General features: G+C 50.7%; 1 long non-coding RNA gene across 7 annotated transcripts in view; it reads right to left on the bottom strand.

Moving 5' to 3' along the window:
- The window catches only part of LOC106824820 (uncharacterized), a 454,906-nt gene that overhangs the window by 295,731 nt on the left and 134,355 nt on the right, over positions 1-24,820 (bottom strand). For all 7 annotated transcript variants that reach the window (XR_011493359.1, XR_011493365.1, XR_011493361.1 and 4 more), the window contains exon 6: positions 7,347-7,478. This is a non-coding gene — a long non-coding RNA (uncharacterized lncRNA). The remainder of the gene's footprint in view (positions 1-7,346; positions 7,479-24,820) is intronic.

Raw genomic sequence — 24,820 nt, 5'->3', positions numbered from 1 at the left:
CAATTTCTAAAACTGTTCTAAAAATAAAGTTTGTTTTTATAAAGTGTGTGGAGGACATGTGGAGGAGAGTGGAAGTGTAGAGGACACAGGTAGAAAACTTTGACACCTGGAATATTTTCTTCAATTTCTGCTCCCCATAATGAGTATCTTATACTATTCCCATTAAACTCTAAAAGAGTTTTATGAGCTTGAAAAAGGAATTGGCGTGAATGTGAAATGTGCGAGCTGGGAGGGACCGTGGCAGCCACCCAGCACCCTGCTTTCAATTATAGGTGGGGAAAATGAGGTTCAGAGACCCAAAGCAAATGGCCAATAAAGGCGTCAGCTCAGCGCCCATTGGTGGAGCATCTAAGGTGTCTTCGAGGAGTCACAGACAATAATGCCATCTGGTCCACTCTGCAGACCAGAAAACCAAGACTTAGAAGTGCCAAGAGCCTTCCTCCCAGCGCAGGGCTGGCAAGTAGCCACGCAGAGACCTGGGCTCAGGTCCCCTTCCTGGCTCCCTGTGCAGTGCCACCTCCCCCACACCAACCCCCGATGGCCAGTCACTTCCCAATTCCTTCCCACTCCAGCAGGGGCAGCAGGGTTGACACTCAGCGAAGCAACCTCAGGGAGGATGGCACTTAAATTGGCTTTTCTTTCTTTTTCTTACATCTGTCTTTATGAAACTTTTCCTTAGTTCAATATTTTTAAAGATCCCGCATCTGATTTCCCACAGGCTTGAAGCCAGGGTGCCTCTGCTCTGCAACAGCAGAAAAATGCCCAATTGAGTCCTCGGGGATGAACATCATATGGTGCTGGGGCAGGTGGATTCCCTAGTTTTGAAGTTTCACCTTTGAAGGGAACAAAAGAAAATCCTGAGGATGCCTTGCATCCAGCCACGGGTGTTTTCTTCATAAAGGGACCCACTACAACCTGCTCCAGGAGAGTAACAAAACGGGAGAGAAAATGGCTTCAGCAGAAGAGTGTCAATTTCCAGCAAATGGGTCACTACTGAGAGTAGTAACAGGGACCCAGAGCCTCGGCAGTGCAGGCCTTCCGGAAGCCACCTGCATCCTGGAAACAGCCAGGGCACTAGACAGCTGTGTGCCACGTGGGGCTCTGTATTTATTTCACTACAAACCAAGGATAAACCCCACTGGATCCCAGACTTTGTCCAGCTCCCCAAATAAACCTGGGTCCCGGGGTTGAGCAGAAAGGGAAGGGTGGGCACTGGAGAGAAGCCCAAGGCGGGAGGTCGCCTGGAGGGAACAGAGGCATCTCGGGGACGGTAAGAGGCAGAGCGGGATGTGTCCCATTTACTCCAATTTAGCAAGTGGTCCCCTCATTAGTAAAAGCTTCCGAATATTAGCCTTAAGTAAAAAAAAAAAAAGGAAAAGAAAAAAAGAACCTGAAGTTATGGAAAAGCTCATAGCACCAGTATGTGCTTCAAATCCTTTCCACAGGAAGATTCCTTCATTTGCCATCTTGGGGCCATTAGTTAATCTCCATCCCACATATGCTCTGCTCTGAAGAGTAAGTTGGATAATATATGCAAAGTGCTGGGCACATTATGAGTAATACATTTGAGCTATGATTACTTTTACTGTAATTATTGGTAGTATTTTCATTATCATACTAGAACACCCCCCACCAAATCCCACTACTCCTCCTATAAGGACAGTAGCTTATCAGTGGTGCCTAACAGTAGCTGTTAGGATTCCCAACATTTAGCTACTTCAGAAGGCAAACTGATTGATTGATTGACCAATAGAATGTAGAAATGACTGAAAAAATGAACAGATTCCTGTAACATGGGGAGGGCATCTTAAAAGGGAGGCAGCCCAGCAGGTCACAAAGAGCAAGATCAGGACTCCAGGGCCCTCTCTACTTCCCAGGAGCCTGACGCTAGGACCACAGGCTTGTTCAATATATACTTAATTAGGTCTGAGCAAGGAAGCAACGAAGAGTGCAAACAATCAATTGGGCACAGCTAGGGAAAGCCTGGAAGTCAGCAGGGAGACAGAAGAGGACAGGAGAAGCTCTTATGGTTACTTGATTCCGGCTCCTCGTTTTAAAAGATTGGGGTGTGAAGTTTAAAGGCGGCAGCTGGGGTTCAGCATTCAGAGCAGCTCTGGGGCCCAGGAAATCAAACTGCAGCCTATATGGCCTGAGATGTGCAACCGCCATGTGCCTTAGTCCACTCGGCCTGTCGTGACAGAGTACCAGAGGCTGCATGGCTTACACAACAGACAGTTCTTTTCCCACAGTTCAGGAGGCTGGAAGGCTGAGATCAAGCTTCTGAGAGATTTGCTTTCTGGTGAGGGCTCTCTTCCCAGCTTGCAGCAGGCCACCTTATCCCTGTGTCCTCACACAGCAGAGAGAGGAGGAGGGAGAGAGAGCTCTCTGGTGTCTCTTCTTATAAAGACACTAATCCTATCAGAGCAGGGCCCCACCCTTATGACCTCAATTAACCTTAATTACTCCCTTAATTCAAATACAGCCACGCTGGGGGTTAGGACTTCAGCATACAAATAGGTGGGGGGTGGGGGTTGCACAAACATCCAGTCCATAATGCTGTGCAAACAGTTTTTTGAATATGCTGTCTCTGCCCCAGTATTTTATCTGCTCTATTTTTTTCCCATAGCTGGGCACAACACCGGGCTCACAGTAGGAAAGCAGAAGAGAGCAGGGAGGGAGGGAGGAAATGGCTGCATCATGCCAGTATCCACACTAGGTGCTGGGAGGGAGATTTGGTGAGACAGGCCACCATCCCAGGCAGGAGCCTGAGCACAGCCCCGTTATCATCAGATCGCTTTCCCCAAAGGGCACAGCAGAGAGGAAGATCCTCCTGTTCAGAAGAAACAGAGCTGGGAGCGAGGGAAAGGAGATGGCAGAGGAAAAGAGAGGAGAAGACCGGGAGAGAGAGGGGGGAGAGATGGAGAGGGGAGAAGCAGTAGGAGAGAGTCGAGATACACCTGCAGGGCAGGTTGGGGTGGGGGCAGCAGTTTGAGCGCCTGGATTGAGAAGATCCATGTTCAAATTTGAGATCCACTGCCACCGAGCACAGAGTTCACAGCAGGGCGATCGCTCTGAGTCTCCAATTCGTTCATCTGTGAAGTGCGCTGTCTTAGTCTGCTGCCAGCTATAACAAGATACCACAGACCGAGTGGCTTACACAACGGAAATTTATTCCTCACAGTTCTGGAGGCTGGAAGTCCAAGATCAAGGTGCCACTGGCCGATTCAGTTCCTGGTTTGCAGAAGGCCGTGTTCGGGTTGCGTCCTCACATTGCAGAGAGCAGAGAGAGAAGTACTCCCTTGAGCTTCTTCTTATAAGGGCATTAATCCCATCATGAGGGCTCCACCCTCATGACCTCACCACCTCCCAAAGGCCTCACCTCCTAACACCATTGTACCAGAGTTAGAGTTTCAACGTACGAATTCGAGGGGGACACGAACATGTAGTCCCTGACAATGGGGATCCATAAAGCCAGTCTGCATCCCAGGATTTCCTTCAGAGCAAGGAAGGTGGCTTTTCTCTCCTGTATTTCAGGTGCCCTGCATAGCGGGAGGTGGCAGCTTCTCAGTAAATAGTAGTGGAATAAAAGAAAAGTGAAAAGACGAGAACGAATTTTACAAACTGTAAAGTCCTAAGCAGATGGCAGTGCTTACTTTGTTTCCCAAAGCAGACTGGGGAGCCCCTGAAGGAGGAGCCCTTCTTGCATCATTTCTGACTTTGTAGCCCAAACTCAGTGTTCTAAAATTTAGTCAATCTGAGCAGACATCCCTCAAGCACATCCTGTGCGCCCGTCATGATGCCAAAAGCTGGGGCTCGAGAGAGAGGGAGATGCAGAACCGGCTCTCAAAACTTTTACACTCCAGAGAGGAGAAAGTCGGATGCTGCTTCTGGAGACAATGAAACCCACCAAGGAGATAAGAATAAGTGAAGATTTCAAAGCCTAGCCTCTACTATTAATTATAATAATTACCAGCCATAATGATAACTGTGGTAGTTGTTGATCTGTGTGGCCGGCTATTGGATAAACTGAACTAAAAGAGACCCAGAAACACTTTCGTTTTCAGGGGATGGCCCGGATACCACTCCCTGCCTCTGAGTAAGGCCATCGAAGGCACCAGTGAGGAAGCTCGGCGTCTGCTGGGGTGACAGATGTTATCAGAAGAAATAAGATTAGGCACATTTTGCCCCAGACTTACAAATCCCTCCTCTGCATTTGCCCTCACCTTCTGGCATTAATTGAACTCGGTCTTCACTACTAAAAATAAACACCAGGTCAAATGCAATGAGCCAAAAACCTCAATATGAAACCACAAGCAACAGACTAACAGTAAAATGGGCCAACACTAGAGGTTTTTTCAAAATACGTTTCTGTTTAAGCGTAGAGTTCTGAGTGGGCTGGCAGTCCTTTCAATACTGTGGATGCTGAATACAGGAAGCAACCTTTACATACGCCTGGCTAGAGACCGGGGCTGGCTCGAGTCCACAGACAGGCAGGCAGGAGCTATCGAACGCCCTCTCACCACAGACCAGAGAGGGCCAGCTTGGCAGGAGCCAAGAGATGCTCCCTGGGGAGGTTGGGCCAGAAGAGGAGTCTGAAAGAGCAAGGTGAGGGTCATGGGGGAAAAGTCAACCTTGGGCACATGGCCCTCCGCTGGTATGAGAGAGAACAACCCTGAGGAGGTCAGGAACTACCCACGTAAGGAGGTGGAAGAGAAGCAAATAACAAGGGTGCCCTTTCATTGACCCTTTCCTCTGGCCAAGTTCTGTGATCCTCAGGACCAGCCCGAGTCGGGATCTGTCCATTTTGCAGCTAACAAAAGAGAAGCCTGGAGAGCAGTACAGGACTTGCCCAGGATCACAGGAGGAGTGCGAAGTGGGGCTGGGGTGGAATCCAGGTGTACCAGTACCTCTGTTCCATGCCAGGAATAGTGCACACAGTCCAGGCCCATGCATGGGAAAGGGGTGGATGTGCTCCAACTGGCCTGCAGCCCAGGTGAACTGATTTCTAGGCAGGGATGTAGGCAGTCGGGCTCCCAGTGAGAGAGCAGTGCCTTTAGGACAGGTAGGACCACATGCTCAAGCACAAATGCCTGGGCCTCCTCAGAGTCCCTATCGCAGACCAGCCCTCCTCCAGACATGCTCAGGACTGCGGGTCTCCGAATCCTAGCATCTACCCCTTCTCCACTGGCCTACTCCTAGCAGCTGAATTCTAGGGAGATTCCTTTCTCGTCACCCCTAGACAGACCCGCCAAGCCTCTCCTCCGTTCACAGAATACAAGCAACACTGCTCACTTTTGCGCTATGGCATCAAGAGACAGTTCTTCCAGCTTTCAGACCCTCCAACCTGGTGACTCGAGTCCCACCTGCCCTTCCCCCCCAATGGCAACAGCTCGCTCCAGCCCTCCAGGCGCTGCAGGGGGTGGCGGCCACAGAAAAGGCTGCTGCACTCATGAGAGCGTACTCCTGCTCCCAAAGCTGACTGCCTGGACCAGGAGCGTGGGCTCCCAAACCAACTCCAGGACTGGCTGGGTGCTCGAGGGCCAAAAAAGGGATGCAGCACTTCCACAGGAAGGCCTATCAGCTGTGCTCCCTGCAGAGGAGGTCTGACACTAGAAGTGGGAAATGAGATAATGAAATAAAAACAAACGAGGAATGTGAGTGCACTGGGGTGCTGAGTTCCACAGGATGGAAAGGCTCCTTCACTGCTAATCAGCTCAGCTCCTGGTAGGTCTTATTCACCCGCATCTTTCCAGAGTCTCAAGAGGCAGCATCCTCTCCAGGAAGCCTCCCCAATGGACGAGGGCCCCTCCCCCCGGCCTTGCATCCATCCAGTGAACCTGGAGCATCCTATGTGTGTGTCAGTCCCCCACCTAGAACGAAAGGAAAGCCCTCGCCCTCTCCATCTCTGTGCATCTCGCCACTGCTGAACACCACAGGTTAGAAATACAAATGCACTGTGAAAGATTTAAGGCACAAGAGAAAAGGTGACACAACCAGCACAATGAGCACAGTTCTCTGCGACCCTCGCAGTTCTGACTTCCCTAACATCTTCTCACCAGCCCACACTTTCCCACTCACCTTTCCATCCTGTAGTTTTCAAATCTGTGGTAGGAATCATGTTACTCTTTTTTCATCATGGTATTTATTCTTTTCAACATCTTGTTTAAAAAAAAATTGCAACTGACCTCATTCTTTGCTCTAAATCTTTAAAAACTTTCTTCTTTTGGGTTGCTCTCTTTTCCTCTCGATTCCCTCCTTTTCAATCATTCATTCATTTGTTCTTTCAACAACCACAATGGGAGGCCCAACCCTGGGGCGTCTGGATGTATAAGACAGTCTTTGCTCTAAGCAAGCTCACCAGCGGCTGGGGGCACAGGGAGGGGAGGGGGGAAGAAATCTTGCAGTATGATGGAGGCATGCCCTAAAAGCCCACCAGCAGTCCAGGGGAGGGAGCAACCAGCTCTGCTGGGGTGGGAGGCTATGCATGACCCTCTGTGAAGGATCCACATACCAGTTCCCCGGCAGACTTGGTGGTAGGTGAAAGGAAGAGAGAAGAGCAGGCCAAGGACTTGAAATAGCCTGCTGCATGCAATGACCACTAAATGGTGTAATTAATGAATTAAAAAGAAAAAAGACTTCCACTGTGGAGCATCTCCTCCTCCATGCCAGGCAGCACGCTAAGCTCTTTATCTTCACTATCTTGTTCAATACCCACAACATCCTCCTGAAGTGGGTGCTAATACCATCCCTATGTCACAAGTGAGGAAACCGAGGCTTAGAGAGGCCCAGTGATTTGTTCAAGGTGAGGCAAGTGGCAAAATCAGGAAAACCGGGGTCTGCGGGAAGCCCTAGGTTGTAACCTTTACCCCAGGCAGCCTCAGACTCGGTGTGGCTGGGGCGTGCAATGCAGGGAGGCAGAGAGGGAGGAAGAGATCACACACTGGATGCCCCCAACGGTGCTGTGACTTGATCACGTAACCCCCACCTCACCTTCTCGTCCTCTCCCCAGTGTGGTCTGCACATGTCTTAGCAAGACAGCTGGAGCATTCTCCACCTTCCACCAGGAGGAGAGGAGTGGGTATCGACCTAGGAGGTGGTGGGCTCCTTCCTCAGCTAGGGACAGAGGGAGCGTTCCTGAGGCATGACATCCAGGCGACCAGACACCAAGAGCTGGCTCCTGTGCGTCCGCATGAGGTTATGGGAAGCCAGCTTCCCAAGCACCTTGGAGCAGCATAGGAAGCCAGGCCGAGAAGCCGAGAACCACAACCCAAGTTGTGTTGCAAGCAATCTCCACTTCCAAAAGCCATTTTTGGTCCCCTAAGGCCCAAGAGGAGAAAATCTCTTACCTTAATTCTCCAAATCCTAAAATACTCCAGCTTTAGTTGAGGGAAGGACAGCTCTGAAGTCCCTCTGGAGTGTTGAACGGATATGTATTTTTTCCAGATTGAAGGCACCTAAATCCCAGGTGTAACAGGATTCTAGAAACACGCAAGAAAAAACAGGGAATTATTAGTATCAATGCTTACCTTGAATAGATTTGGTAATGAGATGTTTCGTTCATTTAAAAAATTAGAGCTGCACCTTTCCTACATGCTAAGTGGGAAACAACAGAAGAGCAGGCATTTACTGAGCCACTATGATGTGCCAGGCCGTTTAATCCCGTGAGATCAGTTTTGATAGCTCCATATTTGAGAAGTCACATAGGTGGCCAGGCCGGAACTGATAGTCAGGTCCTCCTGACTCCCAAGCCCCAACCATCGACCCCCACGAAAGCTTTGGATTGATCTGATTCCAGGAATTCTGAACAGAGGAGAATGAGAAACATACACAGAACTTCATTCTGAGAATGGCCTGTCCCTTGATGTCCAGCCCATTCTGCAGACAGCGGATTATGTGAATCATGGGCGCTCATCAGATTAACTTTGTTGCAGCTTTATCTGAGCCCAACACTGTCATCCAGTAACATGTGATCAGTGGACATAACGCATTACTTAGGGAACGAAAAATGTGGCCTCACCAGGGATTCTTATCCTAACTGATCATCAAGAGGGCTACAAACGAGGTACCCAAAAAGGGTGGGACAGTGTGGGGAATGGGACAAGGGGCCGCCCCTGGTCTTAGCAGCTCTGGGAGGACCTCCTAAGATACCCCGAAGTAGGGCCTATGCTCAGCAGGGTGGATTCAGTCACTGACCTTCAAGGGATCATGCGGCACCCACAGAAAGCCACACTGTTACAGTTACAACAAGGTAGTCCTTTCTCCTTCCAGATCTCTCCCTCCCACTCCCCCGCCAAAACCCCCATCATCTTGGCAGCCAAATCACCAAGGGGACGGGGCTTGGCGAGCACAGATCCAGAATAAAGAACGCCGACAAGTTCTGGAGGGGAATTTGCTGTCACGTCTAGGAACAGCTGGAGAATGTCCTTGCCCTACCGCTGAGAGCAGAGGCCAGGCAGCCTGGATTCCCCACCATCACTTCCCTCGCTCTCCTCCAGGAGAAACTTGGCCATTTGCTACTCTGAGGCCCTCTGGTTGGTTGTCCCTCGCCTCCCTTGGATGTGGCCAGTATCACGGACAGACCTCCAACAGCTCTGCGAGCCCCAGAGTTCCCGTCTCCTCCCACCCAGCGCTGCTTTAATCCATCCCGTGCTCAGCATCCCAGTTCCCAGCAGGACGGGCTGAATTCCCTTCACTCAGAGAAGTCTCCTTGACTAGCAACTCCCTCAAAAAGATGCCCTGCTCAGCACATCCGCGTGCCTGCCGTGGGCAGCCTCCCACGCTTCTCAGGCATTTTGACCAGGAAAGCACTTTTTGCCTTATTGTCAAAATGCATTCGCTTCGTTACCCAAAAAGGGCAGCAGCCCAGCTTCTCAGTTGACTGTGGGCTCTTGTCGGACTGCCTGGGTTGGTGTCCCAGTTCTACCACTTAAAAAGTCTGCTTAGGAGCCTGTGCAAGTTACTGAAGCTCTCGGGGCCTCAGTTTCTCATCTTCAGGGTTTCTTCTTAGTGTTAAGTGAGAATCTTTGCAGAGCTGGCACGTAGCCTGGCACTGTACAAACATTTAGAAATGTCAGCTGTTACTAATACCACTTAAGCAAATACTCAGGCCTTACCTTCTAAGTCTACTCCCAATATTAAGGGGAAAAGGTCTCCCCTCTTACTATCTCACCACCATGACGTAGTCGGTGCAGGTGCTCAGTGCACGGGGCTAAGGGAACAAGTGACGCCAATGCACATGGAGCCAAAGCCTGAGGTTTGAGTCAAAGGTGTGCTCAGCTCGTGGCCTGGTTCTAACCCTCACCTCTCAGTTTACGCATCTGCGAAATGCAGTGGATTATAACACCCATCTCCCAGGTATGCCTTCAGGACTAAACAAGAGAGTGCATGCAGGAGGTGCTCTGTAAACGATAAGGTCCTAGAAGAATGTCATGAATCGTAACAATGGCGCCATTCATGAGCCCGCCCCATATAGGACACTTTGGTGACAAATACCCTCCCGGGACCTCAGTGAACACCCGCAATGACCCCAGGAGGTCAGGTCACAAGATGACCCTCATCCCCATTTTACAGATGGGGAAACTACAGTTCAGAGACGCTGCAGAGGCTGCCTGACATCAAACAACAACTCTGTGGCTGACTTGTTGGTGTGCAACCTCAGTCCCCTCCTCCGTGTAGGGGGCCAGCAATAACAGAATGTCAGCCCCTGCAGAAAATCAACCTCTGTCCAAGGCAGCCGAACTGATTAATGTTTTTAATTAATGTTTTAAACCACACACATGGAGCAATGTTCCGTGGAAATGAAGGAGCTAAAATTTCTAAGTTTCTCCCAGGAGTCGGCCCCGCCAGAGTCTGGCTGCCAGAGCACAGGCGGAGCGGGTCCCGGGCTGGCCAGGATGGTCAGAGTGAGAGGGTCACGGCCTGGCTTCAATGCGCCAAGATAGGCAGTACAGTAATTCTCACCCATAGAGACTAGCCACGGAGAAAGGAGAGTGGCCCAGCACAGGGTGACAGGACTCACGCAGCCACTCCACCTCAGGAATCCAGCAATCCCAGCAGAAGAGGGAGCAGGAGTGCAGGGGGAGGCCCCACATGCAGCATGTGCCCAGGGCCTGGGCCTTAAGGGTGAGGCAGCCCCTGCTCCCAGACTCTCTGCCTGACACGCTGCCCCAAGGATGGGACATCTACCTGCTCTGTGGTTGATGGAGATACCCTGCACCTGGATCAGGGAGCCACGGGCTTTCTTAGGATGCTGACAATACTTCCCTGATGCAGCTCAGGACAGCGGAAGACCAGTGCTGGGGCGCGACGCTGTGCTCTGATGGAAGAGGAAGTCAGAGGCAGATGGGGGCCCAGATGCCAGCCCCCTGGCTGCTGTGCTCGGGAATCTTCCTTGCTCTGCTGGTAGAATTCCAAGTGTCCCACAGTTCAGAGTGTCTAATCCTCTCCCATAACCCAAAAGGCAGGGATATATTATCTTCCTTTCTCCAATGAGAAGGAGAGAGACACGGAGTGTGACACACAGCATTGAATAATTAACCGCCAGCTCCGCTAAGAACAAGGCCGCCTCAGCATGGGGGCAGCTGGCCTTGAATGGCACCTGGATGTTGCCTGGGCAGTGGGGCCAAGGCACACACTGACGGCAGCCAGGACCAGCCACCTTATAGGCAGGGACCCTGGGCTGCTCGGCAGGAGACAGAGCTGGCTGTGAAATGAGTGACTGCACTAGATGCTTGACCTGGAAATCGCCAGCGTGCCATCCGTTCCCTGCACACAGACCACAGAGGGGGACTGGGGCGCCTATAGGAGCAGAGGATAGGACAGCTCCCCCAGGAGGCCCCAGGACGCAGGCCCTGGCCTTGGGATGTGTTTGCTCCCTCTGGGAAAGGACATAAACACAGGTACTCGTACGCCTCTCCTGGAGGGTCAGCAAAGCCGGTGAAAGCCTGGGGCCTGGCTCACATGCTTGCCTCAAACTCTATGAGATCCAGCAGGACTGAATGCAGAGGCAACATGTACAGACTCAGGACACAGGCTGCCCAGGTCAGAGCTAGTCCCCACCAGTTAACAGCTGTGTACCCTAGGTAGTCTACTGAACCTCTCTGATCATCATCTAAAAATCAGGGCTGGTAAGAGCTGTTACCTTCCTGGACCAGGGTGGGGACGCATTGCAGTATACGCAAAATGCTTAGCAATGATGTCTGGCTCAGAGTCTCTTATTCTCGGAGTCTAACTGCTGTCCTTTTTCCTATTCCCTGGCAGGCAAATTAGACAGTTCTAATTGCATCCTAGCTCCGCCACCTCCTGGGAAGGTGACCCTGGGCTGATCGCTTGACTTCCCTATGCCTCAGTTTCCTCTTCTACAAAATGTGGGCATGACCACCAGCCAAACGGGACCACCAAGGATGACAAGGCACGTAGCTGAACAAGGGATGCAGTCTGAGCTTTCACGAATGGAGGTCCCAATCCAAACGGAGGGACACTCTACAAAGCAGCAGGCCTGGGCTCTTCAAACACATCAAGGTCAAGAACAGCCGGGAAATTGTTCCAGGAAAAAGGGAATCCATGGAGACAGGACCACTAAATGCAGCAGTGATGTGGAATTGGGAAAAAATAGTCCAAAAGGACATTATTGGGACGACTGACGAAATTGTGTGTGGCCTGTGGATTAGATAATATAATTGCAGCAATGCTAAACGAGTTTGATCATTACACAGCAGTTACGTAAGAGAAAGTCCTTGTTCTTAGGAAACACATGCTGAATATTTAGGGATAAAAGGGCATGTCTGCAACTTACTCTCAAACAATTCAGAAAAAAATTGTGTGAGTGTGTGTGTGTGTGTGTGTGTGTGTGTGTGCGCGTGTGTGCAGGGAGTGGGGTGGAGTGAGTTAACAATTGTGAATCTGGGCGTACAGCAGTTCTCGCTACCATTCTTGTAATTTCTCCTGCAAGTTTGAAATCATATCCAAATAAAAGATGACGAAGAGCTGGGAGCAGGTCAGCAATAACAGGCCTAAAGGGCTGAGTGTCAAACCATTCATGCAGGACAAAAACATAAACCTTTCCCACAAACCCCATGCTACCTTATGTACAGATGCTATGATTTATTGTGTAGAAAACTACAAAGGATAAAACTGAAATTTAACTTGAACCACCAGCCCCTCCCACCAAGAAAAAGAGAAATGGATAGCTACTTCTGTTACTGCGTCCTGGGGCCCGGTGTATTGGGCCCACATCCTCGCCATCCAGCTGCGTGCGAACCAGGAGAGGTACCCTGCGGGCTGGCAGAGGCAGCATCTATGTGCCAGGCAGGATAATGAGAGCTCTCTGCTTCTTGAGTCACTGGATCTTCACGAGAACCCATAAAGCAAACTCAACTGTTAGCCCACGTCACATTGCAGGAAACTGAGGCTAGAGGAAGGCTCTTGCCCGGGTTTTCATCCGAAGTGTGGGTGAGCTGGGACTGGGGCCCTGGCTGCCTCCCCAGGATTTCCACAGGCAGAAGGGAGGCAAGCACCGCAGGCCAAAGGAGCAACCAGCACCAAGACCAGCCCTTCTCCTGAAGCCAAGGCCCCAGACCCAGTAAAGCAGAGGTCTCAATACAGCAGGAAGCTGCAAGGTGCCCAGACCCCAGCCTCGCTGTCCTGTGTCCCTCACCAGTGCAGGCCCAGCCCTGGTCACAGCAGCCTCACAGACATACATCTTCTTTTCCAAAGAGTTCAACAATGCACAGATGGTCTCTGGGAGACTCAACAAACTGGGGACACTGGTGGCACTGAGGAAAAGGAACAGGGGTCTGGCGACCGGGATGTCTTCATTGAAAACCCTTTGATCCCTTCTGGGTTGTGTCTTGTGAATGACTTACCTATTCAAAAAATTTTCGTTTCTTTTTTTTAAAATACAAAGGAAGAAAAAGAAATCGACCCAGTTACTGTGTGAGCCTGCTCTGGGATTTTGAGTCAGAGACTCCTGGGTTTCAGGCCAAGATCCCCTGCAAAAGCTGCATGCGTGGGTTAGATAGCATTTGGCAGCACCGCCATGGGAAGGACTGAAGGAGATAATACGTAAAAATGCTTTGTAAACTGTAAAGTGCCGTGCGAATCTCCCCGTTCAAACAGAGGGTGCGGTGGCGGCCGGGGGAAGCAGTAGGCTTCTGAGGGTCCACTCCACCAGATGGCTTTCTCTGAAGCGTGGAAGCATTTCGCCTCCTGGGCTTCCACCTCAAAACTTTGCTTTTTGTATCTACACTTACAGGCAACTTTCCCTCACAAACATCCTTTCCTCCCCCCTCCACCCCGGGGGTGTTAAATTATTAAAACCACCCCCAAGGTAAATAGTTTTCATTTCTCCAACCCCAAAAACCTCCCTTCCTGCCGGCATGCTTCTGGTCTTGTCACCCAGAACATCAAAGCTTTGCTTTCGGTAAGAGCCTCTCGGATTGCTTAGGTGACATGTGCAGATAAAAACAACCCACCACACGCCAGGCTGAACAGCACCTTCTCGGTGCCCCCCGTGGGGAGGCAAGTGGGCTGGGAAGAACTGTAGGGGCAGACGCTTTGCAGAGAGTCAAATGCCCTGCCCTCTCTCTCCACGTCCAAGTCTGCCCAGGAACCTTGCCAGTCCCATCCCCACTCGGGGCCTCTTGCAAACGAAGGGGGTTAGACCAGGCGATCTCTAGGTCTCTTTCAGATCTAAAATTCACTGATTTCATCTCATCCTCCCTGTTCAGCTTCTCTACTTCCTGAACTGTAATGACAGTTCATTTATACACAGAAAAAAAGAGACTACGTCGTTGCTTACACCCTGGGCTGTAGTTTTTGGTGACTCAGAGGAGAAAACACATTTTCCACTCAGCTCAAAAAAGAGTGGTCCCTCCATCCTCGAATAACTCAAATGACGTAAAGTCACTGGGCCAATAGGACCGCTGGGGAAGTTCCAGGCTACGAGGAGTTCATATGTCAGTGAACGTAAGTAATCAAAGAATTTCCTATGGCGGACAAGTACATCAGCAGGTGGGCTAGACGGAGAGTCCCCTCCCACCCTGAGCAAAACATCCCTCACGCGTTCACTCTCCGTCTCAGTAAGTAATTTTCTAAGGAGCCAAGGAAACACTGGGTCCAAGACTGGCCCAGGGTCCACCTTCCAGGAAGTCACATCCCCAGAATGAAAGTCACACCCACAGAATGAAAGTCACCTCTTTCAGGAAGCCAATGTTGAACCACCACCACCCCAAACCCCGTGGATTATAAACTCCGTAAGAGCAGCAATAGTGTCTGGCATGCAACGAGCTCAGAAAACAGTGACAAAATAGTAAATACTTGCTGAATGATTTAATCACACTGCTTCCCATAAAGCTTGAGTAATTCCATCCCCTAAAATACTGGGAGGCTGTTATATGCTAGATACTGGGGATAAAATGGTGAACAGAGCAGATATGTACCCATCCAGCCATAATCCAGAGCAGCTGCTGAAAGTGCTGGCAGAAGATGATCTTCAGCTGTCAGCCCTCTGTGGTGGCTGCCCTGGCTGAAGACAGTGACCTTGCTCAAGGTCGCATATCCTTCCAGGCCAGGCCACATATGATGACTGATCAACCCTCATCTCAATTGTGGACAATTCTAAAGGGCCATTCCAGCTCCAGGGCTCCCATGGGGTTGGCTGAGGCCTTTGTTGAGACAGTCACAGCTCGACTTCTCCCTCTGCTCAATCTTGATTTCTTCCCCCTCAGTTTCATAGCTGTTGATCCCAAAGGCACCCCATAACAAATATCTTGCTTACGCATCTACATCTCAGCATTTGCTACCCAGGGAACCCAACCTGCATCAAGGTTCTTACGATTGATGCTCAGACCCTGTGCCACCAGGATGAAAGCTCTAGGACCAGGGTGGCAAACAGACCATTCCTAGATGAGAACTGCTTCCTTGGAGGGCCCTCTTGACAAGCAAGCTGGAGCCTGAGTTCCAGGCTATGATCAATGAATGAGAGTTGTGAAGGAGCAAGCACCTGTCATTGTTTTCATGTGTGGATGAGCCCAGATCCTTTAGCTGAAAACTCATTTTTTCACCTTGTTCTCGCAGCATCCAGTACAGGAGAGGAGCTTGGTAAAACCTCTGTTGAATGATTAGATGAAAACAGGACAGATAAACGGATGGATGGATAAACATATTTGGTTGACCAAGGAAGTCAGACCTAAAGCAGCTAGACAATAAATGAAAGGCAGTGATGATTTGGTGTAGGTTAAATTATGCAGTTCATGTAGTGTTTATTACAGTTCTCAAGGAACATTCACAACAACGATGGCAACTAAACCCCTCATGAAGAACTTCCCAGAGGAGGTGACTTGTGATCAGGAGGAAGGAAATGAGAAGATGGAGGAAGGCACACGAAACAAGAGAAAGGAGACATTAGCATGAGCAAACTGAGTCCACTCTGCTCATCAGATACGGAGTAAATAACAACATCCTCATCGCGGGGCTGCTGTGACAGCCCAGCGATGGAAGATGGGGGAAGCCATCCGCAGCCATAACATCTACCACTATGAATGTGGGCTATGACACTCTCATCACCAGTGCGGGCAGCAGCTGATGAAGGTCCTGAACATGTCCTGCAACTTGGAGACTTAATTCTACACAGGGATAGGAAGCCGTTACGGTTGTGGAACCAAGGCGATAGGTGACAGCTTCAGAACTGTTGCAAGATTTCTTAGATAATCCTCCCCCTGGGTTGTCAGCAGTTGCTTTAAACCCCTAGCGTGCCGTGCTCCTGAAGCAGATGGGGACTTGGGGAGTGCCTGGGTGCAGGCTCAGGGGCAGAATCAACACTGGAGAACCCCAGACCCCAGCCTCAGTCCCCCTAAGAAATGTACTCCACAGGGTCTCCTGGGGCCCATCCTCATTCAGGCACCCACTGGACCCAGCAAGCATCCTCATTTCTGAAGGTGATGCCTGGAGAAACAGGTGGAAGTGCTGAGGGAAAGGGGAATAAATAGGAGTGTGGCGTTTGCACAAACAAGAGTAACTGATGAGAATAATGGGAAAGGGATAAAGATTACTTTGGAAAATTATGAAACAAGTGACGTCACAGAGGCTCTTTGTTAAGAAGTGCAGTGTATTCTAAAAAACACAGAAGCCTGTGTTTTCTACTGTGCTTCTGTGTTTTCTACTACACGTCCTACACGTCCCTGAGCTGGGAAATGCTGGGGCCACCAGAGGTGGCAGGCAGGGGTGACAACACACAACTCTAATCTCTAGGGCCAGCCAAGACACTGGGTGTGAGGTTGAAGGTACAAGTCGCAGGGAGGCAGTAAAACTCAGAGTTGAAGCAGAAAGGTTTTGCTAACCGAGCGACCTGGGCCGGATCTGAGGCTTCATCACTTCCTTCCTCCGTGACCTGGGCTAGGTAGACCCCACCTCCCTGAGCCTTGGCCTTATCTGACACACAAACCTACCAGAGTGTCTGTAGGAATGATCACGACCCACTGGAAGCGCCTGAGCCACAGCCAGGGCTCCATAAGTGGATGCTGCGGTTATGTAATCACAGGTCACAGGCCCAAATAAGAATCATCAAGGACTACCCTTTCCAGCTGCACTCCACAGATCCCTAGGGGTTCAAGAGAGTCTCCTGGGAGGCCCCTCCTGGGGGCTCGATGGAGTTGGGGTCGGGGCAGCAGGGGCACCATAACCCCATTTTAACCAAACAGCTCTGCTTTAATGGTTACCTGCATAAGGCCTGAATGCAGGTTTCAGTTGTGCAAAAGGGGGTTGAGGGCTTTGAGAAAGCATGAAAGCTTCCATTCTTCATCCTCTTACGTCACTCGAGACAAAAATGAAGCCTCAAGAAACCAAGGGGCTCAAGTAAACTCACGCAGCCGCCAGTGGTGGGGAAGGGATGCAGCAGGAGGCCCTGAAGCTCACACACAGGCAGGCAGTTCAAAGCCTGAGTGGCTGGTAAAACTCGAGGTCTGCTGCCCGCGGGGATGAGACTCGCACACTGTGGGCACAGGGCAGGATCCCCAGTGCCTTGGGACCCCAAATGCAAGTCCACAAGCCTCACTCTCAGAGCCCCGTTAAGAGAGCAAAAGGTAGGTCAAGTGGAGAATCTACCCCCAGACAGGGAGAGAATGGCCCCGTCTACTTCCCTAAAGAGGGACAGTCTCCCCCAGGTCACTTCCCAGGGCTGAGCTGGGGCTGGACGAGAGGCCTAGGTCCAGGGGCCCTCAGGCATGAAGGGGACTTCCATCCACAAGCACCGGGAATGGGAGAGGTAAGGAACCAAGGAAGAGAAACTAGTCCCTTCCTTGTCAAAAAGTCACACCTCCCAGATACTCCAATGGGACTTGTCCAAAGTCACGCATGGCTCTCCATCTGCCCACAACAGAGTCCCATCCAAGCTGTTATGTGACTTCTCCCCAAGCAGGACAACAGAAGAACAGGACTTCTCACAAGTGCAAATGCTCTCAAGTGACCACAGGTCAACTGCCAACTCAAGAACCAGCACAAACAAAAGAAGGAAACCCTAGCATCGAAGAACAGATCAATCCTACAGAAATGACTCGAGACAGCCACTCATCTCCAGCCTCTTTGGTCCCAGGCACTGGTGGGTTTTTCACATGACCACTAATCCTGAAAGACACCTAAACTGTCCCCAAGTGACAGATGGGTAAATGGAGGATCAGAGACCTTCCCCAAGATACAGCCAGATTTGAACAAACACCGTGTGGAGTGTCCTGTGCTAAGAGTAAGACCCACATAATAAAGCCCCTTCCCAAGTCCATTTGCTCTTCCCCACACCCTTTCAACTAGAAAGCCTTTTTTTTTTTAAGGGCACTAAATCTGTATGAGGTCAATTTTACTCAACAAGGAAGACACAGATTGCCCAGCATGGGAGGGGTGCCAGCAACAGCGATGCGACCATCAGAAATACTACAGGGGAGTCCTGCTCCAGATAAGGATTGGAAGAGATGACCACTGAGGTTTCTTTGAACCCTAAAATTCCATAAGTCTAAATGGAAATTCCAATTCACATCCATTTATTGCCCTGAGTTCAATGCAGGCATTTCTACAAATCCAAAGACGTAAGCTTCACTTTTCCTCAGGGACAACAAGGTTCTTTAAAATCTATCCTGGCTTCTCCCGACTAGCCTCAGCCTTCCTGGTGAGCAAGGTTCCAGTGGGAGAGGCAGGCGAGGACTCCAGACACTCAAGGCAGGCAGGCAGAGATAAACAGAGCTAGAAGAGCCCCCGACCCCACAGGATGTTGTGGCGAGGTGAAGCAGCAAGAAAAAATCAGAGAAAGCCATCTAGAAACGCAAGCAGCACCACAAATAAAGAGACTTAACGGGAAGACACAGGGACTTCATTTTTTTTTGAGCTAGGAAGCTCAAAAATAGTTGAAAGAGTTGTATCTCAAAGCTTTCTGAAGAAAAATCTTGCCTTGTTCATCAGACAAACCTAGGGGGACGAGGGTTAAGTGTGAAGCCACGGAGACAAGGGCCAGTTCAGATTTCGTGCCGAACTCCAGGACGGGAGTGAGGAGCATGGTGTTTCTATCCTAGCCTGCAAGCTCGGGAGCCAGCGTGCCAGTCAGCCTTTCGCACAAAGGCTCCATTTTGAAGCTCCCTCATGTTAAGTAAAAGCTGCATTGCAACCGCCTCAACTTGAAGGCGTCCCCATGGAAAGGAACAAACGTGGCTGGGGGAGCAGCCAAAATCAGCATTCCCAGAGAGAGTTAGTAAACAAGCAGATGAAAAAAAAAAAAAAAATTGGCTCTATTAAGGATAAAAAAAGTATAAATTTAACAAGAGCCTTTTTTGCATCTATTGAATTATAAATTTTTGAGCTAATAATACCCGGTGTCGATGAGGCTGTGGTCAAGCTGGCATATCCACATGTTGATGGTGGCAGCGTAAACGACCCTATTTGAAAGTAATTTGGCAATATGGGTCAAAAGCCATAAAACTGTGCCTTTTGACTCAATGATCTTTCTGCTGAGAATTTGTCCAAAGGATTTTCCAAGAAGAGAAGAGTTATACGCACAAAGATGTTCATAGCACCCTCGAGAATTACAGCCAACTACTAGGAACCTTCATGTTCAACAACAGATACGCTCTTTAAAAATGATCATCAGTTAGGTGCTTGAACAAAATGGAAAAATGCTTACGATATAATGTCAGATAAAAAAACAGATCACAAGGGGCTGGCCCCGTGGCCGAGTGGTTAAGTTCGCGCGCTCCGCTGCAGGCGGCCCAGTGTTTCGTTGGTTCGAATCCTGGGCGCGGACATGGCACTGCTCATCAAACCACGCTGAGGCAGCGTCCCATATGCCACAACTAGAAGGACCCACAACGAAGAATATACAACTATGTACTGGGGGGCTTTGGGGAGAAAAAGGAAAAAATAAAATCTTTAAAAAAAAAAAAAAACAGATCACAAAATATGCCCTACACCTGTGCCTATAGAAAATCATAAGTTAATATATGGACAGACATAGCACTTATCTGAAAACAATCTGATTGGTCAAAGGAGGCTGGTTATTGATTTTGTTTTCTCATCTATTTCCATTCTTGGGAGTTAAAATGCTGGTTGTGCAATAAATGACAACAATATCGATGACGACGATGACTTTTTTATTGGTAAAACTTCAATAATGTATAGGAAAAAAATGGGTGGAACTCCAGGTCACTAGAAACAGAACTCAGGGGAGGAGAAATCAAATCCCAGAAGCATCTGAGGATCAAGTCAAAGAAATGTGATCTCGAATCAGAGAATGGAAAATGTAGGTACCCAATGGGGCATACATTAGCAACGTCAGTCTTCCAGCCCCACAGTGCATCCGGCAGTATCTGATCATCTCAACTTGGTGAGGTTCGCTCTTCCTCCCCACCACACCCACAATGCTTACACAGAAATAGAAAAACCCAGATCTTTGTATATTTAAATGCCCATCCTCCTAAAATGTAAAACTCTGCTGAGAGGGCTAGAAATAATTTAAATACTGAATTTCCTAAACGAAGTCTTTTTCGAAAAGGCAACTTGAACCAGTTTCTACACGTGGTACTCAAGGTCATGTGGAACTTTCGTTCTCTATGTGGGGGACCCAGGTGGGATTTCCCGTATGGACAGCCATCTCAATGAACAGCTGTCTCCACTGATGGTCCAGGCAGGGGGGTTAGCGGGGGGGGAAGGAGGGGTGTCAAGACAGCAGTCAGCACTCTTTAGTCACAGGTGACCTGAGTCCTGTCCGGACTTCAACTCTATCAGTACCTTTGGACACCTAGTTCACCCCAGTGACCTCAGTTTTTGCATCCGTAAAATGCGGATATTTCAGAGGCTTCCTCAAAGGGGTGTGGTGAAGATTAAGAGAAAAGCACCCACTCAGCATAGCGCCTAGCAGCAGTGGGGGCTTGCTAACTGGTGGCTTTCTCCATGACTCTCATTTCCTAGTCTCCTGGTCTGACTTTGTGTGCCATGTGTGGATATGAGGCACATATGCAAATGGCCCAATGCAGCTCCACTCTAGCTGCCATGAGGATCACTTGGTTGCTTCAAAAGCACAGATGCCCCTGTCCCTCCCAGCACAGTATCAGATTCTCTGGGGAAGGGGTCCTGGCACAGCTATTTTCTAAAGCTGATCCCACTGTGTCACTGGGCTAGGGCACATCTAACTCAGGCAAGAACAACCAGTGATTTCTCCTCCAGACCCCCCAAGCCCAAGAGAGCAAGAGGCAAGAGTCTTCCTTAATTTATTGAGGCCATGGTTCGACAGTTCCTTTTGGAACGATCAAGTGCTCTCTGAGTGACTGGCAAATGGCAAGGGGTTCCCACACTCTCTGCCCTCCTGCTCAGCCCAGTGATTTCCTGCAAAGCAGGGAAGCCGGCCAGCTGGAGCGACCTGCCTGCAGAGGCCACTGAGAAGCACCTGGCCAACAAGAGCAGCAACCCTGATGGGCCAGGGCTGAAGACAAGTCTCTGGGGCCATCGCTGCCCAACCCCAGCTTCCTTCTCATCCTATGCAGACTCCCTGTGTATCCCTGGCATAGTGACAGCAGATGGGTACTCACAGGCCTCCAGGGGTGCACTGTTCTCAGAGGAGGCAAGCCCAGCACCTCTGGAGGGGGCAGTGTGAAGGCAGAAGGATGGCATCTGTGAGCCTGAGGGCCCGCAGACCTTCACCTGGGAGATGGGCGTCACCCTCCCGGCAGGGGTGCTGGGAGGAAACGCCATGTGCCCAGTGCCAGGCTCAGAAAAGGCTCTCCGCCAATGTGGAGGAGACCGCCGCTGGTGTGAAGGGTCCCTGAAAGGAGACACAGTGGCCACTCTTCCTGGGTGAGTCGTTAACCCTTCGCCCCCAGCACACAGGCATCCAGGCCTTGCTGCCACCAGCTCAATCCTGGGTGCAGCAACACCTGATGAAGAATATTCATGCCCCCCTGGAGGAGGACGCCCTGCCTCTCCCCACTGAAGGGCATGGCACCCCCACTGTCAGCCCGGCTTTCCCAAGAGTGGCCTGAGTGGAAGAGGGGCTTGCTGGGCCATGTCAGTCACCACTCTCACCTGCCCGGAAGGCTCATTTTTTGCAAGACTGTTCAAAGGCCAGGATACTGCTCTTTCCTTCTCACTCCCAAGGAACCTTCAACAAACGCTTTCTGGGCTTCCAGAACAACAGCCCACATTTCTGTCACACTGACAACCGGCCAAGAGCCTTCCATGCACATAACCCACAGTAATTCCTGTAACCCTCACAACAGCCTCTGGGGTCGATGCTATTCTCACCCCATTTTACAGATGAAGAAACTGAGGCATGGAGAGGCCAGCTACCTTGCTTGAGGTCACGCAGCAGAGCTGGATCTTGCGGCCCCGTGGGTTCCAGAGGCTGGCTCTCCTGTGCTACACCGCAGTGCCCCGGCTCAAGGGCTGCTCCTGTCTTTGATTCTTCCCTTCGGTCAAAAGCATTATTGGGCTCCTGTTGTATGCCAGCCCAGGGCAGGGGGCTGGAGACACTCCATGGAAAAGGACACAAACTGGCCTCTCAAGAGCTTACCTAATCCAGATATTTTTAAGCCCCTCCCAAACACCCCTGAACAGATCAAGTACTCGTGAAAACCTCTATAAGCAGTGTGGACCTAGGCCACCTGCCGCGGAGGCTGGGCGTGGGGTGGGGGCAGTGGAGCACGGGGCTCCAAGGAGCAGCCTGTGGGGTCGGGCAGACCTGGGCATGAATGGAAGCTGCTCCCAGATGCGCTGCGTGACCTGGACAGGCCTCCGTCTGGCCCTCGTCTCCAGAGCAGGGGTAAAAATAGGACCTCCTCCCAGAGCTGCTCTGAGGACGAGACGGGAAACTGTCTGCAGAGCCCTCACAGCAAGCAACTGGGGACGTTTGCTTTTGACCAAACGCTAATCTGGAGGCACCTGCACTATGGAGTGGTCAGTGACCGACTCAGAGAACTGCTGGGCTTCAGGGCTGGGGTGTAGAGGCCAGAAGGGGCCCTGAAAGGCGGCCAAGAAGGGGCCCACTCTGAGTCGGACGGGCAGGTGGGAGGGAGGTCAGAGAAGCCCCCAAGCCAAAGAGAGAGGCATGAATTACGATAAGGACGTGGGATAGCCAGAGGGCGCGGTTATGACCTGGCTGAAAAAACTATGGGCGGGAAAGCAAGATGACTAGTGGGGGGGGAGAACGGATTGCAGCAGATTCAATAACAGATCTCAGGACACTGTAAATGCCCAATGAGAACGAGTGAATCAAAGAGAGATGGCGAGTCCTGAGTCCTACGAGAAGAGGTAAATACGAAAGTGTATTTGCAAACTCGCACCTGGAGGCTCCATGTGCCTTGGAAAGCTCTCCCCACCCACAGGTCAGGATTCCCTTCCACGTTAGTCTCCGGGGGCTGCCGTGACAAAGTGCCACATGCTGGGGGGTTTACAAAAAGAGAAAACTATCCTCTCACAGTTCCGGAGGCCAAAGTCCCAAATCAAGGGGTCAGCAGGGCCATGCTCTCTTGGGAGGCTCTAGAGAAGAATCCTGGCTTGCCTCTCTCCCAGCTTCTGGTTTGCTGGCAATTCTTGGTGTTTCTTGGCTAGTGGACACAGCCACCTAATCTCTGCCTCCATCTCCACATGGCCTTTGTGCAGGCGCGTGCGCGTGTGTGTGTCTTTGTGTCTCCTTTCTCTTATAAAAACACCACTCATTGGACTCAAGGGCTCACCCTACTCCAACATGACCTCATCTCAACTCAGTGACCTCTGCAAAGACCCTATTTCCAAATAAGGTCACATTCACAGGTACCCGGGTAGGATTTGAAGCGACCTTTTTGGGGGGGCACATTCAATCCACTATACTCTCTTCACTACCAACTCCCAGATATGCTCCACTGGTCAGCTTTCACCTAAGTCAGCATCCAGGTTAGCTGTGACCTCCCAGTGTCTTCAGTTGACAGAGACACACGGAGTTCTAATGTGGAATTCCTGACGGAGCAAAAATGTACGTTTGTGATCAGAGATGGTGCACGGGCCACCCTGGCCCTCATCTCCTGGATGCTGCATTCACATCAGTTCTGCCTTGGCTTCTTCCTAATGGTACTTTTTAAAAGATGCCGCCCCGACGCCTACCCCACAGTTAGCCCTGAGCTCTGTACTCAAGAGGCACCCAGACCCAGGATGTCTGGACAACAGAGATCCCCAGACCTATACCTGTTGTAAGGGACAGGTGAGCACAGATCCTGATCCCTAAGAGGCCACGCTGGCAGGTATCACTGAAAAGGGGGCACGTGCACTCCGGGGTGTCTGCAGGACCCTCGGCACAGTTCTGACAGATCCAGAACTTGCCCCAGCTGCCATTTGGAAAACCCTGTGCAATCTGTTTGTGCAATCAGCCAGGCAGTCCTTCCATGAACATTTCTCAAGCTCCACTCTCCTGTGCATGATTGCTGGCTGGGCACACACGTGAACAAGGAAGGACAGGACAGAGAAGGAACAGGCGCTCCAAGGTCCTAGGATTCCAAGGCCTTCACACCCCAAAGTGCCCTCGCAAGGAAGCACCCAAGCATACCACAGGCATCAGTAAATGTCAGTTGTGGTAAACGGACCAGACAGACTTTTCCAGTCCATAAACAAGGCCTGTGTGCTCAAATATTTTTCAATGACCGGCTCTGTGACCTTGGGTAAGATACAGGACCCCCATGAGCAAGCTCATCTCCATATCTAGATGTGTGAATCTAAGATTGAAAGGAATCTTGGCATACTTTTCCTTTTCATCTTTATGGCAGGAGAAGTAATCACCAGGTAAGCTGTCCCGCCTTAGGAGATGTCTCAAAGGAGGCTGGGACAATAGGGTGGGAACCCTCCCTGAAGTGCTCTCATTCTCAGCAGGGCCATGGAGCACATTCTGGGCCCAGCCAGACTGAGCCTCGTGGTAGACGCTAGGCAGGGGCATGTACAGATCCCGTGGTTCTGTCCGGAACACACACCCGATGAAGAACATCACCCCTTCTCAGGGCTGGCCCAGTGCTAGCATCTGTCACTCTTTTTCCTTTCCACCAGTACAGTATTGCGAGCCTACTTTATGCCTCATCCTGGGGTTTGGGGGATGGGGTGAGAGGCAAGCAGACAAAGACCCAGCCTTCGCGGGACTAATCGCAGGGGCCCTCCTCCCTCTACCCCTTCTCCAAGCCACCAGGAGCTGATCTCCCTCCTTCCCGATGCCTTGCCCAGTTCATTACTGATCGCCCACAAGAGACCGAGGTCTGGTTTCCATCCAAAGAAAGTCCTCGCCCTCCTTCTGACCCCTCCTTCGTCACAGGGGTGGATACCCATTCCTGTAAAAAGCACA

Source organism: Equus asinus, chromosome 12 (assembly GCF_041296235.1).
Source record: "Equus asinus isolate D_3611 breed Donkey chromosome 12, EquAss-T2T_v2, whole genome shotgun sequence".
Taxonomy (NCBI): Eukaryota; Metazoa; Chordata; class Mammalia; order Perissodactyla; family Equidae; genus Equus; species Equus asinus.
This window is presented reverse-complemented; position numbering and strand designations above follow the sequence as displayed.